The sequence below is a fragment of the Macrotis lagotis genome, chromosome 7 (assembly GCF_037893015.1).
Source record: "Macrotis lagotis isolate mMagLag1 chromosome 7, bilby.v1.9.chrom.fasta, whole genome shotgun sequence".
Lineage (NCBI taxonomy): Eukaryota > Metazoa > Chordata > Mammalia > Peramelemorphia > Peramelidae > Macrotis > Macrotis lagotis.
The window spans coordinates 167,779,560-167,795,764 of NC_133664.1; the positions used below are offsets into that span (position 1 = coordinate 167,779,560).

A 16,205-nucleotide genomic window follows, 5' to 3' on the forward strand; every position below is an offset into this window, starting at 1 on the left:
CTTTATTTATAGCATACCAAAGGTTTGAGGTCCCTGCTCCCATAGATTCAAAGATAGTGTCTCCTCAAAAATCTACTATCTTAATTATACATATATATACAAATACACATATATTTTCATACACATACATATATAAATTTCTGTTGGTAAAATATTATAATGAACATTAGAATTAACTCTTCAAGTATATTCAAGAAAATAATTCAAGTACTACCATAATTTATGAAAGAATTCTAAAATATTTTTGTGTATTAAAGAAATGGTCAGACATATTTAAAACAAATCTGCAACATACATAGAAACTATAAGAATGACTACATTGGTGTCTGTGAGTGTTTTAAGTGGCATGAATAATGGAATCGCATTTCCAAATATTCCTTCTTATCAATCAGAAATACAAGGATGATAAGATTCCAGTTGGAAGCCATCCCAGCTTGAAGTCACCTACTCCAAATTCCTCATTTTATGAATGAAAGAAACTGAGGCCCATTATATGAGGTTATGTTACATCTCAAAGTCACACAGGCATTAAACAACAGCAATATCTGAACACATAACAATGCCAAATCTCATTGAACAATCCTGTAAAGGAGCTACAAATAAATATGAACTTTTCAAGTTCTTTCAGTTTTAATTCTTTTAATAATTGAATCAATTTCCAGAACTATATAACACATTTTTATTTCTCAAATATTCTTTATATATAATTGATATATAAGGAGTATGAGTTTATATAGATAAGGTGGGATACTGATTGAAAATTGTAGGGTTAAGAGACAATATTTTATCATGCAACCTCATTTTCTAAAAGCCTTCCTATTTCCTTCATTATAATATGTTTTGTCTGCTACCTATATGATTGCATCTTTTGAAATGATGTCCTTATTTGGCCCATCCCTTTCCCAAATATTTGCTAGAGTTGTTACTGCTGTTGTTATTTGGTCATGTATGACTCTTTGTGATCTCATGAACCTTGGCTAAATGATTTGTCTTGGGTCACACAACTAATGTGTCTGAAGTCAAATTTGAACTCAAGTCTTTCTGAACTCCAGGTTCTACTCTCTATCCATTGAACATCTAGCCTCTAGCAGTTAGTACTAGGTGCATTATTGAACAACCATTGCCAATGCATTTAACTCATATTTCTAAATGAAGAAATAAGTCATAAAACCAGAGAATTTGTCTAAGTTGATTTTATAGTTACAAAAGAAATATGAAGATCTAAAAATGGTCAGAAGAGTCATAAAGTCAACAGACTGTAAAATATGAGATAGATTTGTGTTTTGTATTAACATTAACAGCTGGAAAATTTCTTCTCTTTTTTTTCCAGTTTATATCTCTTACCCAATTACAGAAACTATTACAGAGACTATCTCCACCATATGGTCTTTGAAGCTGATACAAAAGTGAACCTATTTTTCTAGTCTAGAAAGTACAGTCTATTTCTTCATATAGCATTTTTGTCTTCCTGGTTCATGTTATTTCTCCTCTGCTTATAAAGACTTTTTGTTTTAAGCAAGTATTTTAAAAATCATACAGTAAAGAAATGAATTTCACCTCAAATATTAGAATGAAAAATTTGCATACATCTTCCCTTCCAAAAGCTAATTATTTCATCCTATCACACAAATAGAATTCCAAGTCTCCTGATAGAATATTAAAGGTAGATATTTAGTATTGAATCCTAAAATCAAGAACAGTTTTAGCACTGTCAATTAAACTCATTTTTAAACATAAGGGAAACAACTAATTGATATCCCCATTAACATGTTGTTGTTCTTTTTATTATTTTAGTTTATGCTGAGTTAATAGCACTCCCTGATTCCAAGGAAATTAAACCAATGATTTGAACTAAAAGGAAATAATGGAGACTCATACAAATGTTATGCTTTTTATGCAGCATAGTCTTAAGGACCCAAACTTAATTACCATGCCATATATTTTCTCTTCACTTGTAAAAAATAAAGTGATGTGCTTAAGGTGGAAAATACCTAATTTAAAGTGTGCTTCTGATATTTGCTATTGGTTAGAAGGGTACTGTATGTGAACATAGGAATTCCTTGAGTCACATCTTTCCTATGGTCATCTCCTACTACCAGCTTATATATTTGTTTAATTTTTTCTTGTTTCACAATTTATGCAGTAATATATATTTTAAGCTAGACTTCCCCTTCAATTTTTGACTATCCTATTACTCTCAATCAGTTGTACTACCAAAGAAATATTTCTTTGACATCACTTTTTTTTTTTAGTTTGGGCCTTCAGTAACAATCACTTGAATTATTCCAATTTTCTTCTTGCTTCCACACCATGCAATTCCCCCTCAAGCTGTCCTTCATATAGCAGCCAGACTATACCCTGATCTCACCACATCACTCTATTGCTCAATATCCTTCTAGTACCTAGGGTTAAGTTTAAACTCTGTAGCATGATATTCAAGGCCCCCTAACATCAATCACCATTCCAGGTTTACTTTTTGGACTATTAACACCTCATAACTTTGGTTTTATCTGTTTTCTATATCCAAAATTCCTTCCTCTGTTGTATCCATCTGTGGAAGTTTCACTTGGAATAGTCCTGTGACTCATAAATTCCTAAATCTATTCACTATCTCTGGGGAAAATTTCATTTATACTTTTAACTTTAGTTTTGAAAAAATGAAGGATTGACTCCAAGAAAACAACTAGTCATGTACCCTCTTTCCCCCAGGACCGAGATTGGTCAGAATCGCATTATCAAATAGCTAAGTAGTTTCTTTGATATGATAGTAAGGTATCTTCCAACCTTTGAACCCCAAATTAAAGTGGGTGTGGAAGGTTGTCAAACAGTGATCAGACATAAGGATCATTTGTAGTAGTAGTAGTAGTAGTAGTAGTAGTAGTAGTAGTAGTAGTAGTAGTAGTAGTAGTAGTAGTAGTAGTGAAAGTGTTTGGTAGGACCTGTTATTTCCTACTCCTGGCCAAAAAACATAAGGGAGGGTAATAATAATGAACAACATTTATATAATGTTTAAAGTTTACAAAAGACTTGTTAAAACAATTCTGTAAAATGAACATTCTCAATTGTCATTATTCTGCCCTAAATGATATTGATTCACTATGGGAGGGGTGTTTCTGAAAGTCTTGTTCAATAAAAGATCTTCTGATGGAATGGAAATGCTTTTAAGTATTAGTATTTCATTTGTCTTTGAATCCCCAGGGTCCAGCATGATACTTGATGCACATTAAGTGTTTTATAGAAGAATGAACTGGTAGTCAGTTCAAATCATTCACAAATATTTCCTGTTTGATCTTGAGCAAGTAAATTAACATCTTTGCACCTCAATTTACATATTTGTAAAATGAGAGGATTGAGTGGATTGGACTTGATGAAATCTAAGGTCCCTCCCAGCCCTAAATCTATAATTCTATAAATAAATGTTGTTTGACTGATTGATTAATTCCTTAAGGGCAAGGGATGTAGAAGGAGGAAGTAACCTAACCTTAATTTATATTTTCAAGGTTTAAGAATGGACAGGCAAGGGAATGTTGAGATTTATTCCCCAGGGAAGGTGCTGAATCTTTTATAGCACTGAACTCAGTGAAATTTTGATCCATAAATTGAAATTTTGATAACATAAGTCACCATACTTCTGGATTCATGAACTTTATGGAAAGTATTATTTAACAAGGCTTTACAAAGAGGAATTTCTCTTTTTAGTTCATATGCCTTGTTTTGTTGTTCAGAAAATTTGATACCTCTACTTATTTTCAACTCAGCCATTTATCAAGAATGCTCTTTGGGGGCAGCTAGGTGGTGCAGTGGATAGAGCACTGGCCCTGGAGTCCCTGAGTTCAAATCCATCCTCAGACACTTAGTAATTACCTAGCTGGGTGGTCTTTGGCAAGCCACTTAACCCCATTTGCCTTGCAAAAAAAAAGAATGCTCTTTGGGCAAGGTGCTATGCTAGACAGTAAAGATACAAAAAAGAAAAGAAAAAATTGGCTTCATGAAACTAACAATTTTCTAGAATAAAAATAACTACTATAATCAGGAAGTTACTTTTTATATCTATCTTTAATCCTTCAAAAGAAGAATTTGGATAAAAAAGAAATAGAAATCACATTATGGCAGCTTTGCATCCTTTATGAAAACATTAAAACAAATCAAAGTTGATTAAATACCTGGTTAATATTTGCTTTCTGCTTGATTTTTAAACTTTTCACTATCTTGAATCATTTTAATGAATGTTTGTTAACATTTTCACTTGATTCTTCTTCTCATTTCATCCTTTTTTCCTTCCTTCTATCATTATACTATTTAAACCAGAATACTATAAGTAATGGTGTACATTAGCAGTCAAATTTTATGATATGGCAAAGAATCAATTCATTAAGCATTCATCCTGTCTTTGTACTTCCCACATTCCAAGTGAGTTCACAGTAAAGACCTTAGTCTAAATAAATATACTGTCATATTTTTTAAAAAAGAAGGAAAATAATTCAGTGTCTAAGTGGTCAAATATGCATGTTACTTTGGGAAAAAATAAAAGAAGAAGATTATTGCTGTCTTGGGCAAGAAAGAATGTCCAGTTCAATTCTAACAGGAAAAGTATTTTCCACAACCAAGGGTTAGCACTGAGTATTTTATGTATAAAGAAAATCAGAAGAAAAATAGATCAAGACATAGCCTTTGTACTGATAAACACAGCTAGAGAAGGTTCAAAAATCCACATTTCAAACATTTCTTTCATCAAAACAGTCACTAATCTGCTAAACTAAATTCCATAGGGCATTCCATAGGGATTGAATGGTCAGATCCTGGTTATGAAAAACATTTTTCTATATTTACAATTGAATTAGAGCTTCCCTTTTAAAGGGAAGTACCCTGCAATGTGTGCTTTTTCTATTTAGTCATTTTATGAATTTTGTGATAACTTAAAAAATCATCAATTAATGACTAACTTTCTGGTGATTTACTCAGTGTCCCATGGAAGCAACAGCAGTGTTATATACTCCCTCTTCTTTCCCTTTCTTCTCTACTTTCAAGATCATTACTTTAGGAGAAGCTCTCATTATTACCTGCCTGAACCTAATTCTTGCTTCCATTCTCTTGCTCTTAATTTACCCTCCATATTAATCTTGATTAAGTGTAGATATAGTCAAGTCACATATTTAATCAATAATCTTGACCCCTTACTACTTTGTGAATAATATTCAACTTGTATTGGACAGTATACAAGGCTCAATCTTTTGCCATCCTAATTTTCCAGCCAAAATGGTTAACTCCCTGCACTCTATGTGTACTCTGTATTTTCCCAACTTTGTGACTTATTCCTAAAGCCAGAAGAATCTTTTCTCCCCCTCATTGGTATGCCTGTAAAATACAATTAAATTGCTATTACATGAAAAATCTTCCCTAACCACTGCTCATCAATTCTGCTCCCACAATAGATCCTTGATATCACTTGATTGTTGACCCATTTAATATACATAAAATATATAATTATTAACCTATATAATCAGGTAAATGGAAATGTCTCATAAGATGGAAAAAGAGAATAAACAACATCAGAATTAAGAGTATATATAATGAAGAAATCATAGTTATATGACAGTGCCTTCATAATTTCAAATGCACCAACATGCACATGATCTTCATGAAGACTTGTGACTTGTAATTAGAAGCTCTATATAAGGGATTCAATCTATGAGTGATCTTTTTGGCAATCTGGTGAGGCCTATGAGTCCATTCTCAGAATAGTGTTTTAATAAAATATAAAGAATTAAAAGGGAAATAAATTGTTTTGAAATACTTATCAGGAGATATAATTTTAGTGGTCACTAAGTGGGGCAGTGGATAGAGCACTGGCCCTGGAGTCAGGAGCACTTGAGTTCAAATCCGGCCTCTGAAACGTAATACTTACTTAGCTGTGTGAACTTGGCAAGTCACCTAACCCAATTTACCTTGCAAAAAAAAAAAAACAAACAAAAAAGATAAAAATTTTAGGAAACCAAATTCGAGTACTGCAGATTAAGAATCATGACTGTACACATTGCAAGATTTCATCACTATAAATGATATCACCTAAACCTATCAAGTTCTTCCTTGTGTTTTCATCCTCTTATCTTTGCCTATTTTTTAAAAGATAAATCATTATTCAAGATCTATCCAATGAAGGAATTTTTCGGGTTTCTTTGGCATACAGAGATGTAAATGTATCACTCAAACTTATTCTTATTCTATCAGTGAATCACCACCTTCCCCAGTCTACTTGATTGTTAACCTCAGCCCACAGTCATGCTTTTCCACTACAGAACTCTGGGAAGACTTATAAAGACAGTTTGTACGACATGATCTCACTCTTCCATGCTGTAAGCCCTCTTTGGGGGCAAGACCTGTCTGCTTTATCTTTGCATCTTATTGCCTTGCATGTATAAGGCCAAAATTACTTAGATGGAGGAAGAGGAAAAAGAAGAGGAAGGGGAAGAAGAAGAAGAAGAAGAAGAAGAAGAAGAAGAAGAAGAAGAAGAAGAAGAAAAGGAAAAGGAAGAGGAGGTAGAGGAGGAGGAGAAGGAGGAAGGGGAGGAGGAGGAGGAGAAAGAGAAAGAAGGAAGAACACAAGAAAGAGAATTCTATCTTTCACAGGTATGGTGTAGTACCTATGGTAGGATCCTTCTATATCTATGGCAGGATCCTTTTATAAATGTAAAAGATGAGTTAATTTTTTTATATAGATGGCACAAAAATTTGGAAATTTAAGATTCCATAAATGTTGATTAAAAAAGTTTTGTTTAACACTTATTTATGAATCATGATTTAAAGACTATCAACGAGCAATTCTTTGAACAAAAAAAGATTATGGAATTCTTTTTTTTAAATATTTTTTTTATTTATTTAAGGCAATAGGGTCATACAGCTAGGTAATTATTAAGTGTCTGAAGTTGAATTTGAACTCAGGTCCTCGACTCCAGGGTTGTGCTCTATACACTGTGCCACCTAGCTGCCCATTATGAAATTATTTTAAAGGTTACATTTTACAAATAAATTACATTTTCAGATATGTATGAATTAAAGAAACTTTCTCAAACTTATGGGTGTAGTTAAACCTTGTACTACTCTGAATCTGCTATCCATTTCTTAATAAAAATACGTAAGGAGGTCAAAAACCATGATTTACTTTTTTTAAAATATCAATCCTTGCAAGCATATTGGCTTCCTTGTGCTTTAGGAATCATTGAAACTTAAAAACTGCTAAAATGATCAGTACTCTAATCATTTGAGAATAATATATTTATATACTCAATACATAGTTTCTCTATATATCCATATATATATTTATATACATATACATGTTCACACAGGGCATACACAAACATATACACACAAAGACACCTATATTGAGAGGCCTTGTTGTGAAGGAAAGAAAGTCATTGTCATTTGGAGCTGATATAGCAACTGACTAGATTTTAAGATCAGTAGTCTTCTAGACATTGTTTGCCATTTTTGTATAAAGTAAAATGAAATAATTGTTCTGTTTCAGCATTTTCATTTTTTCCCCAAGGATTTCAGTATTTTTTATATTTTTTCCTGATAAGCATATGACATGTAATTTTGACTTTGCTTCAATGTTACTAGATGCATAAAAATAATTTCCAGGACCTCACTGTTTATACCACAAGGAAGTGGCACATTTGTTTATCTTTGTGACATATCTTGATATCAGTGTCATGCTGTGACCCTGTGCTGTACTATGTAATTGGCAATGGATCACTTGAGATCCAAATAATCTATGTTACCAGTCCCTTCTCTTATTTCACTAATGACAGAGGCTGAGGGATTATATATTGCCTGGGTTCAGTGTGGCTTTACAAATCAGAAATGTTAAATGAAAAGAAAAAAGATATTCTGCCATGGGGCTTAGAAATAAATGCAAGCAAGCTAAATATGTTACCACATCTATTACATTGTGTTTCTTGTTAAAACTATCTAACTAGAAAGTTGTTTGAAAATGACCTCACTATGCCACTAGCCCAATTCTTTCTCCTTCTGAATTTGTATTATACTTTCATGCCCAGGAACAAAGTCTACCAAATGAATAGGGCTATCCTTTGGGAGTCATCAAGATAGTAATATCTCCACTCTCAAGAATTCCACCAACAAAAATGTCATAATGTAAAATGTATCAATAAAAAAAGTTAAGCAAAAGTCACAGTCGTAATTTTCAAACAAATCTACAAATCAATGTTTTATTCATTTTCATCATATTTAGAAACACAATTTAAAATACAAATAGAATGCATTATGCATAGACAATATGAATTGAATTCTTCCTATCATAGTGGAGTACCTAATAGTTTATGGCCTCTGTAATCACTGTTCTTAGCTTTATTAAAATAAAGCTAGTAGATTCCTAAATTCAATTTTTGTACATAAAAATAAATTCCCGAGTATTTGTGTAAAGCTTACATTTTATCTACTTGAAGTGCTTTAAAAAATTAACAAAATTTGTTAAAACCAAAACAGAGGAAAGAAGGCAAAAAAGAGAAAGTAGTATTTCAAGGGAAATAATAAAGTATATAGTTAACCACCATACAGACCACATAATACCACTTCAAGCAAAATGTACTATGTGGCTCTATCCCACAGCATTTCTTTGTCCCCAGGATAAAAATTAGATAGCTTGGTCCAAGGTTGTTTTTATTTAAAACTTCCCTAAAAGGGGATAGAAAAGGTATGTGTATTTTACCATAAACTATGAACATTAAGATCAAATCAGTGCAACCCAGGGTTCTTCTCAGTAGAAGCTGGAGGATAGAGTAGATTTATGGGAAGGAAATAATTTCATTTTTTTTCAAAGTAATATTATTCTTTTCCCTACAGAATCTTCATTTTATCTATTAAAAATATTTGTTGTAATTAGCTAGGACTGTGTCAAATTCTGCTGAAATATAACTTAAATACTTGCCAAATTATTTCAGAACCCTTAATAAAATTTTAAAATATGAAACTGTTAAGATTGAAACCTTCTATAAGGGTTCAAATCTTCCAGCCTAACTTCAAATTCCCATTATCAGAAATTATTTTCCAGAGCTATATAAATCTATACAAAACAGTCACACTAATTATTTTAAAATTAATGTTTTGAACCATTGAGAGAAAGAACTTATAAAAACTCATTAGTCTGACAAAATCACTTCTCATTCTAGATGAACTAGACATTAGGGGGAAAAACAGATTTGGAAACAGAAAAATGTAAGACTATCTCCACTTTCATTTGAAGTGATTCATAAATTGATTCCATGGATTACAGTCCTTTTAACCATCTAGAATTTCAGATCCATTGGCCAATCATATTAATAGCATGCATTATAATGGGCTTCCTTCTGGTAAGAGCTGCTTTTCCAGAGAAGGTTTTTGCCAAAATATCCCTTATTGGTCTTCTGCTTTGCCAAAAATACTGTAAAAGAACCATAGTGTTGATGTATCAGTACATGAGCTGTCAATAGAGAAGGATACAAGCACTGATGGAGGCTGTCAGCTTGGATTGGATAATAATAGGAGGGTAATGAAAAGGATCAAATAGGGAAGATGAGATATAACTTGGACTTAAAACTGACATAAGAAGCATCATTTGAAGGCAAGGATAATAACTAAGGCCATGACAACTCAGTTACAATAGAAGAGGTACAGGACTGAGTCTCTTACATTAGTTGACTTATTCCAAATATATCTGTCCTTATAAAATATATCATTAGAATTAAATCAAACCACCTGCTGAACTGTATTTTTTAAAACAATTACCATGGATCAGTCCTATGCATGAGTGATCATCATATAAAGTACCATTTTAAATTATAGCATTTACAGAAGAATACTTAACAAACTGTAGGTTATCTTCCAAAATATCTAGCACTTGTCAATGTTAGGGTGTAGATCAGATCTGTTCCCATATGGTAGGCTTTTTATCTCTTGAAGGAGTTCATTGCCTTAAAGCATATTTATTGCAAATATCATAGTCCATAAATTTAATTAAGTATCTTCATTTCCACAATTGAAACTCCTACTATATAGTCTTGTCAGCACACCTTATTTGTGAAATATCCAGTGCTGATGACCAGTTAAGGAAAATGACCAGTCTATTGTTGAAGGGTCCAAAAAAATTCAAAAGATTAAATTCAAACTCTGACTTATTATTGGTAATTTAAAAATTAATCCTTTTAAATTATGCTTAACATTTACTACTTATGATAAACAAAATGTATACTGTGTCTCAAAGTACTCTAAAAGGCAAGATGGAAACACTGTATATCTAATAGTCATAGCTAAGTAATTAAGTCATAAAATCTATGTGGCATGCCACAGGGGAAAAAAGAGGCTGAAGATCTGGATTTTAGGTCAGTCTGACACAACTAAACCAAGGAGTCATACACTATTAGAATACTGAGAAAAAGTCATATTAATTATTTTTGAGTTGGCATTCATAGTTATAAAATAAAATGCCAATAATGATAATATCATTTTGAACATATCTTCATTTTTCTCTCAGTGTATCTTATACAATTGAACGATAAGAAGGCAGGAGGGTGTAGGAGACTTGTATAATTCAAAAACTGAAACATGATTGAAAATTACTTAGCATAAACCTATAATTAGAGAAGATGCAACACTTCATTGTCCATCATTCACTAAATATTAACATTTGGTAAATAATGTATGAGTTTCTTAAGGATTTTAAATATTAGAGAAATAAGCTCAAATGTTTTCAAAGAAATTTTTTTTTAGTATTCCAGAGCATAATCTTTTCTTTTTCTTAATGTTATAATACACCTATTAGATCCTAAAAAGAATGAGTTAAAATTAAAATTTTATTTTAATGCTAATATAATAATTTATACTTAGAGAAAACTCACTCTAAAACATATCTATAGAACCTCTAAAACTTTCTTTTTAAATGATTCTCATAGGAAATTTGCCATTTTACAAATGTTAAATGAAATATTCCCTGAGAGCAAAGACTCTTTTCATTTTTGCCCATGTATTCTCTGAGGTCAGCACAGTCCCACAGACTAGGCACTTGATAAATGATTGTTTTTAACATATCTTATTAATTTCTTTCTATATCAAATTATTTCTACTCATCAATTTGTTATTCTAATGTAATATGATACATAAGATACAGATATGAGTATATATGATATTTTTGTAAACTGAAAAGTTGAAGTTGCTTTTGATAAAAAAATTTTATACTCTAAGGCATTTTGCTTTTTAAAGGAAAAAAATCAATATACTTAGGAATTTATTAAGAAGGTAAATTAATTTCCTGCCCTTTTTAGCTTGAAAGACAAAACTGAATTTGCAGTGGATATTATTTTTAATACTATGACTAACAATTTATTTGCCTATTGAATAAAACATTAAAAAAAGAATGCCCTCTTTTGGAGGGAGAGAGGTACAAACTTGCTATTTCAGTGGCATAACTAACATTAGAATTATCTTTTTATTAATACCTATTGTCACCTGCTGTGCAATAATTTTTAGAGATTTGTCTGGCCAGTTAAGAAATGTAGTGATATGTGGGTTTTATTGGCCAATATAGTTAAAAGACTGGCTTTGGATCTAGGTCTTCCTTAATCTGAAAACTGCCTTCTAACTACTAATTCATTATATCTTTTATTACTAGCTTTTAATAACAAAAGTATACCTGATAGTTTCATTTCTCAATTTAACTGATTTAACTTTAAAAATAAGAAAAATATCAGTGATCAATTTCACTATTTTTCCGAGTCTACTAAATATAATTTTTCTTTCTAAAGCTAACAAGTTAGGGAATTTCAAAATGCAGTCTACTTCTCAATTCTAAGCAATCATTTACTTATTTTTAAAATCTCCCTTTCTTTTTTTTTTCTAGAGATGTAATATTCTGAATTAAAACTCCCAAATTAAAGTGATTCTTACCTCAACTTTATAAGCCTTGATTCATTTTACTGTAGATTTCACAGGTATAAGAAAAGTTCCAGTTTAAGAATCTGTTATAAACTATGTGAATGGGATCAGAAAGCAGATGCAGTTTCTCTCTGGTTATAATTATCTGCTCATTCTCAACCAGAAACACAAGTCAGATGATTTTATTAGCCTTGCATAATTAAGCTGGCATCATCATTTACTGCTTGTTCTTTCAACAAATTAAAAGGAACTTCTGGCATGCAAATTAAAATATTCTTCTAAAGTCAACAGTGGAAATGGAAATATCTGATGGTCAGCAAGACCAACATCATAAAGTTCTAAAGTAAATTTTTCTGCAACCAAGATCAGTTACTGCTACTGTTTCATCAATCTCAAATTATCTCTTGAAAAGTAGAATGTGAATAGAAATAAGATCATATGTTTTCAAATGGAAAATTTTTCTTAAAATTAGAGGATAAAAAAGCAAGGGAGATTATCATTTCTTACATATGGCATTTCTTACATTTGGTAAAAAAAAGAGCAATATTGCCCATACTATAAAGAGGGAAATATAAAAAAAAAAGTCAGACATTTGAACCCAATTGCAGAAAATGGCTTACATACACAGAAAAAAAATCAAGAAATGGGAGAGAATCCATCCCAATTGTGCTGTTTCACATCTTTCTTCTCATAAACACTAGAATAAATGTTCTCTATCTGAAATACAAATTCACTAATTTAAACAAAACCTTAAAGAAAAAAATCAAATTTTGTTTTACACTATATCCTGGGTGAAAATGAGAAAGGAGCAATCTTGGTAGGCAGGGGAAAGAGTATCAAGATAATCAAAGCTTAGACTCAAATTTGGCACAGACATTAAATAAGTATAGGGAGTTAGGTAACTGAAGTTTGGAAAGGAGAGGAAGAGTGAAGGGGTAGACTTAAGAAAAAAAGTAAAAAGGGGTAGACTTAAGGAAAAAAGCAAAAAACAATTTAACTGAAAAAGGATGACTACCTAGCAAGATACAGCAGGAAGAGCTAGAAAGAGAAATCCCATTCAAAATAACCTCAGACAATATAAAACACCTGGTAGTCTATTTGCTGAGACAGACTCAGAAACTTTTTGAAAACAATTATAAAACACTTCTCACACAAATTAAATCAGATTTAAATAACTGGGAAAACATCAACTGCTCATGGATAGGTAGAGCTAATATAATAAAAATGAGTATTCTACCAAAACTAAACTACCTGTTTAGTGCCATACCAATAAAAATTCCAAAAAAGTTACTTTAATGAGTTAGAAAAAATTGTAAGTAAATTCATATGGAGAAATAAAAAGTCAAGAATTTCCAGGAATTTAATGAAAAAAAGTACAAAAGAAGGGGGCTTAGCCCTACCTGATCTAAAATTATATTATAAAGCATCAGTCATCAAAACTGTCTGGTATTGGCTAAGAAATAGAGTGGTGGACCAGTGGAATAGACTACGTACAAAAGCCGGAGACAATTATAGTAATCTGCTGTTTGATAAACCCAAAGAGTCCACCTATTGGGATAAAAACTCTCTTTGATAAAAACTGCTGGGAGAATTGGAAGTTAGAATGGAAGAAACTTAGATTAGACCAACACCTCACACCCTTTACCAAGATAAGATCTAAATGATTACATGATTTAGACATAAAAAACAATACTATAAGCAAATTAGAAGATCAAGGACTAGTTTACCTGTCATATCTATGGAAAGGGGAGAAGTTTATGACTAAGGAAGAGATGGAGAATATCAATAAAAACAAACTAGATGATTTCAATTACATTAAATTAAAAAAGCTTTTGCAAAGATAAAACCACTGTAACCAAGATCAAAGGAAATGTAGTAAATTCGTTAGCAATCTTTACAACTAATGATTCTGACAAAGGACTTATTTCTAAAATATACAGAGAACTGAATCATATTTTTTAAAAAAGCCTTTCCCCAATTGACAAATGGTCAAAGGATATGCAAAGGCAATTTACAAATGAGGAGATCAAAGCAATTAATAGCCATATGAAAAATTGCTCTAAATCATTAATTATTAGAGAAATTCAAATCAGAGCTTCTCTGAGGTACCACCTCACACCTCTCAGACTGGCCAATGTGACCAGAAAAGATAATGATCATTGTTGGAAGGGTTGTAGAAAATCTGGGACACTATTACACTGTTGGAGGACCTGTGAACTCAACCAACCTTTCTGGAGAGAAGTTTGGAACTGCACCCAAAGGGCAACAAAAATGAGCATACCCTTTGATCCAGCAATACCACTACTGGGTCTATACCCTGAAGAGATGAAGAAAAAGGGCAAAAACATCACTAGTAGAAAAATATTCATAGCAGTCCTGTTTGTGGGGGCAAATAACTGAAAATCAAATAAATGTCATTCAATTGAGTAATGGCTTAGCAAACTATGGTATATGTATGTATGTCATGGAACATTATTGTTCTATTAGAAACCAGGAGGGATGGGAATTCAGGGAAGCCTGGAGGATTTGCATGAACTGATGCTGAGTAAGATGAACAGAACCAGAAAAACACTGTACACCCTAACAGCAACATGGGGGTGATGTTCAATCTTGATGGATTTGCTCGTTCCATCAGTGCAACAACCAGGGACAATTTTGGGCTGTCTACAATGGAGAATATCATCCATATCCAGATAAAGAACCATGGAGTTTGAACAAATTTCAAGGACTATTCCCTTTAATTTAGGAAAAAAACAGATATCATTGTCTAATCATGTTATCGCTTATATCTTGTTATATATCTTATATCTTATATCTTGTTTCTTCCTTAAGAATGTGATTTCTCTCTCATCACACTCAATTTGGATCAATGTACAACATGGAAACAAAATAAAGATTGACAGATTGCTTTCTGTGGGGGGGTGGGAGGAAGGAAGGAAGTTTGGGAGAAAAATTGTAAAACTCAAAACTCAAATAAAATCTTTTAAAAAGGATGATTGAAAAGAGAAGGGAATAGATGATGAAAATGCTAGAATAAATAATAAACAAACAAATAAATAAATAAATAAAAATAATGATGAGAAAACAACAAAGATAAAAAGAACTACAAATAAAATTAAAGAAAATAATATTATGTCATCATTTCTTTAGGGCCCTGACTAAATCTAGATACATTTATAAAAATTGCAAAATAACTACTGTTAAATCCAACAAGTGCATTTATATTGCTCACAAAAATCAAGGAAAGAAACCAAAGAATATTCTTAAAATACACTCCAGCCTGTTTTTTACAAGATGGTGAAAGCTAACTATGTTTTTTTTTCAGTGTGGAGAAGGAAGAATTTCTGAAGTGATGACCATAATATGGAAAAATACACTTTTCCTCCAGGTTTCAAGTTCATGGATCATAACCTCAAGCACTAAGTACAGTAAGTCAATGATCTCTTCAATGTAACTACATCCAAAACGATATGTTGCTTGCTTGGTTAAAACTCACATCTTTGCTACTCAGAAATAAAATGACATTCTATAAACATCTTTTACTGTAAAATAGACTGCAAATATTTGTTGTGGCAAGAAGGTTAATGTTAAAGGCATGGACACATGCCACTATTTATTTATAGGTTCAATGTTTTCCAAATATTTGTTAAAAACAGTTCAATATGTCTGTACATTTGAGAAATATTTAATGTCCTGAAATTCCACTTTAGGGCAGCTTTATACCATACCCAACTCTACCTCACCAAGAATATGTAAGTGTTGATAAATGTAAGGGCAATGAAATTTTGTGAGTCAAAATATTTTTCCATGTAATTTATAGATGGATAAAGATAAAAAAGAGGTAGTTGAAACAAGTTTGAATTCCATTTTTTCTACCCAAGATAGATAAACTGGAGAAAAATAAACCCTTCACCCTCATATAGTGTCAGTATTGAAAATATTACAATACTTTTATCCTCTAATAGAAGGAATTTTTTTCTAAACCGGAAGATATCAGCATAGTACCTATATAGACAAGGAGATTCAAGAAGATTCAAGGAAGTTCAAATGATCCAGGTTCTAATCAGTAAAGAGAACTCTAGAACTCAATAGATTTTGCTTATTTGACTAATCTCATATTAGATTAAAACTATATTTCTGAATTCAATGATCCAAGGACTTAACACATAACTGAGTGCAAAAGCTTTCTGCCAACACAAAGTCTGATCTCGTGTTAATTCACTAACACCAAGTTTCAAGTTAATCATTTTCCCAGTTTAATTCCCACATTTCCACTGTGA

At 31.7% G+C, this 16,205-nt stretch overlaps 1 protein-coding gene and 1 long non-coding RNA gene across 7 annotated transcripts in view; one reads left to right on the top strand and one right to left on the bottom strand.

The window, feature by feature from the left end:
* Window positions 1-16,205, bottom strand: part of SEMA3D (semaphorin 3D) — a 221,408-nt gene that overhangs the window by 143,008 nt on the left and 62,195 nt on the right. The window lies entirely within an intron of this gene.
* LOC141493138 (uncharacterized) overlaps window positions 1-16,205 on the top strand; it is a 140,672-nt gene that overhangs the window by 7,519 nt on the left and 116,948 nt on the right. The window contains exon 2 of the long non-coding RNA XR_012470124.1: window positions 15,251-15,353. This is a non-coding gene — a long non-coding RNA (uncharacterized LOC141493138). The remainder of the gene's footprint in view (window positions 1-15,250; window positions 15,354-16,205) is intronic.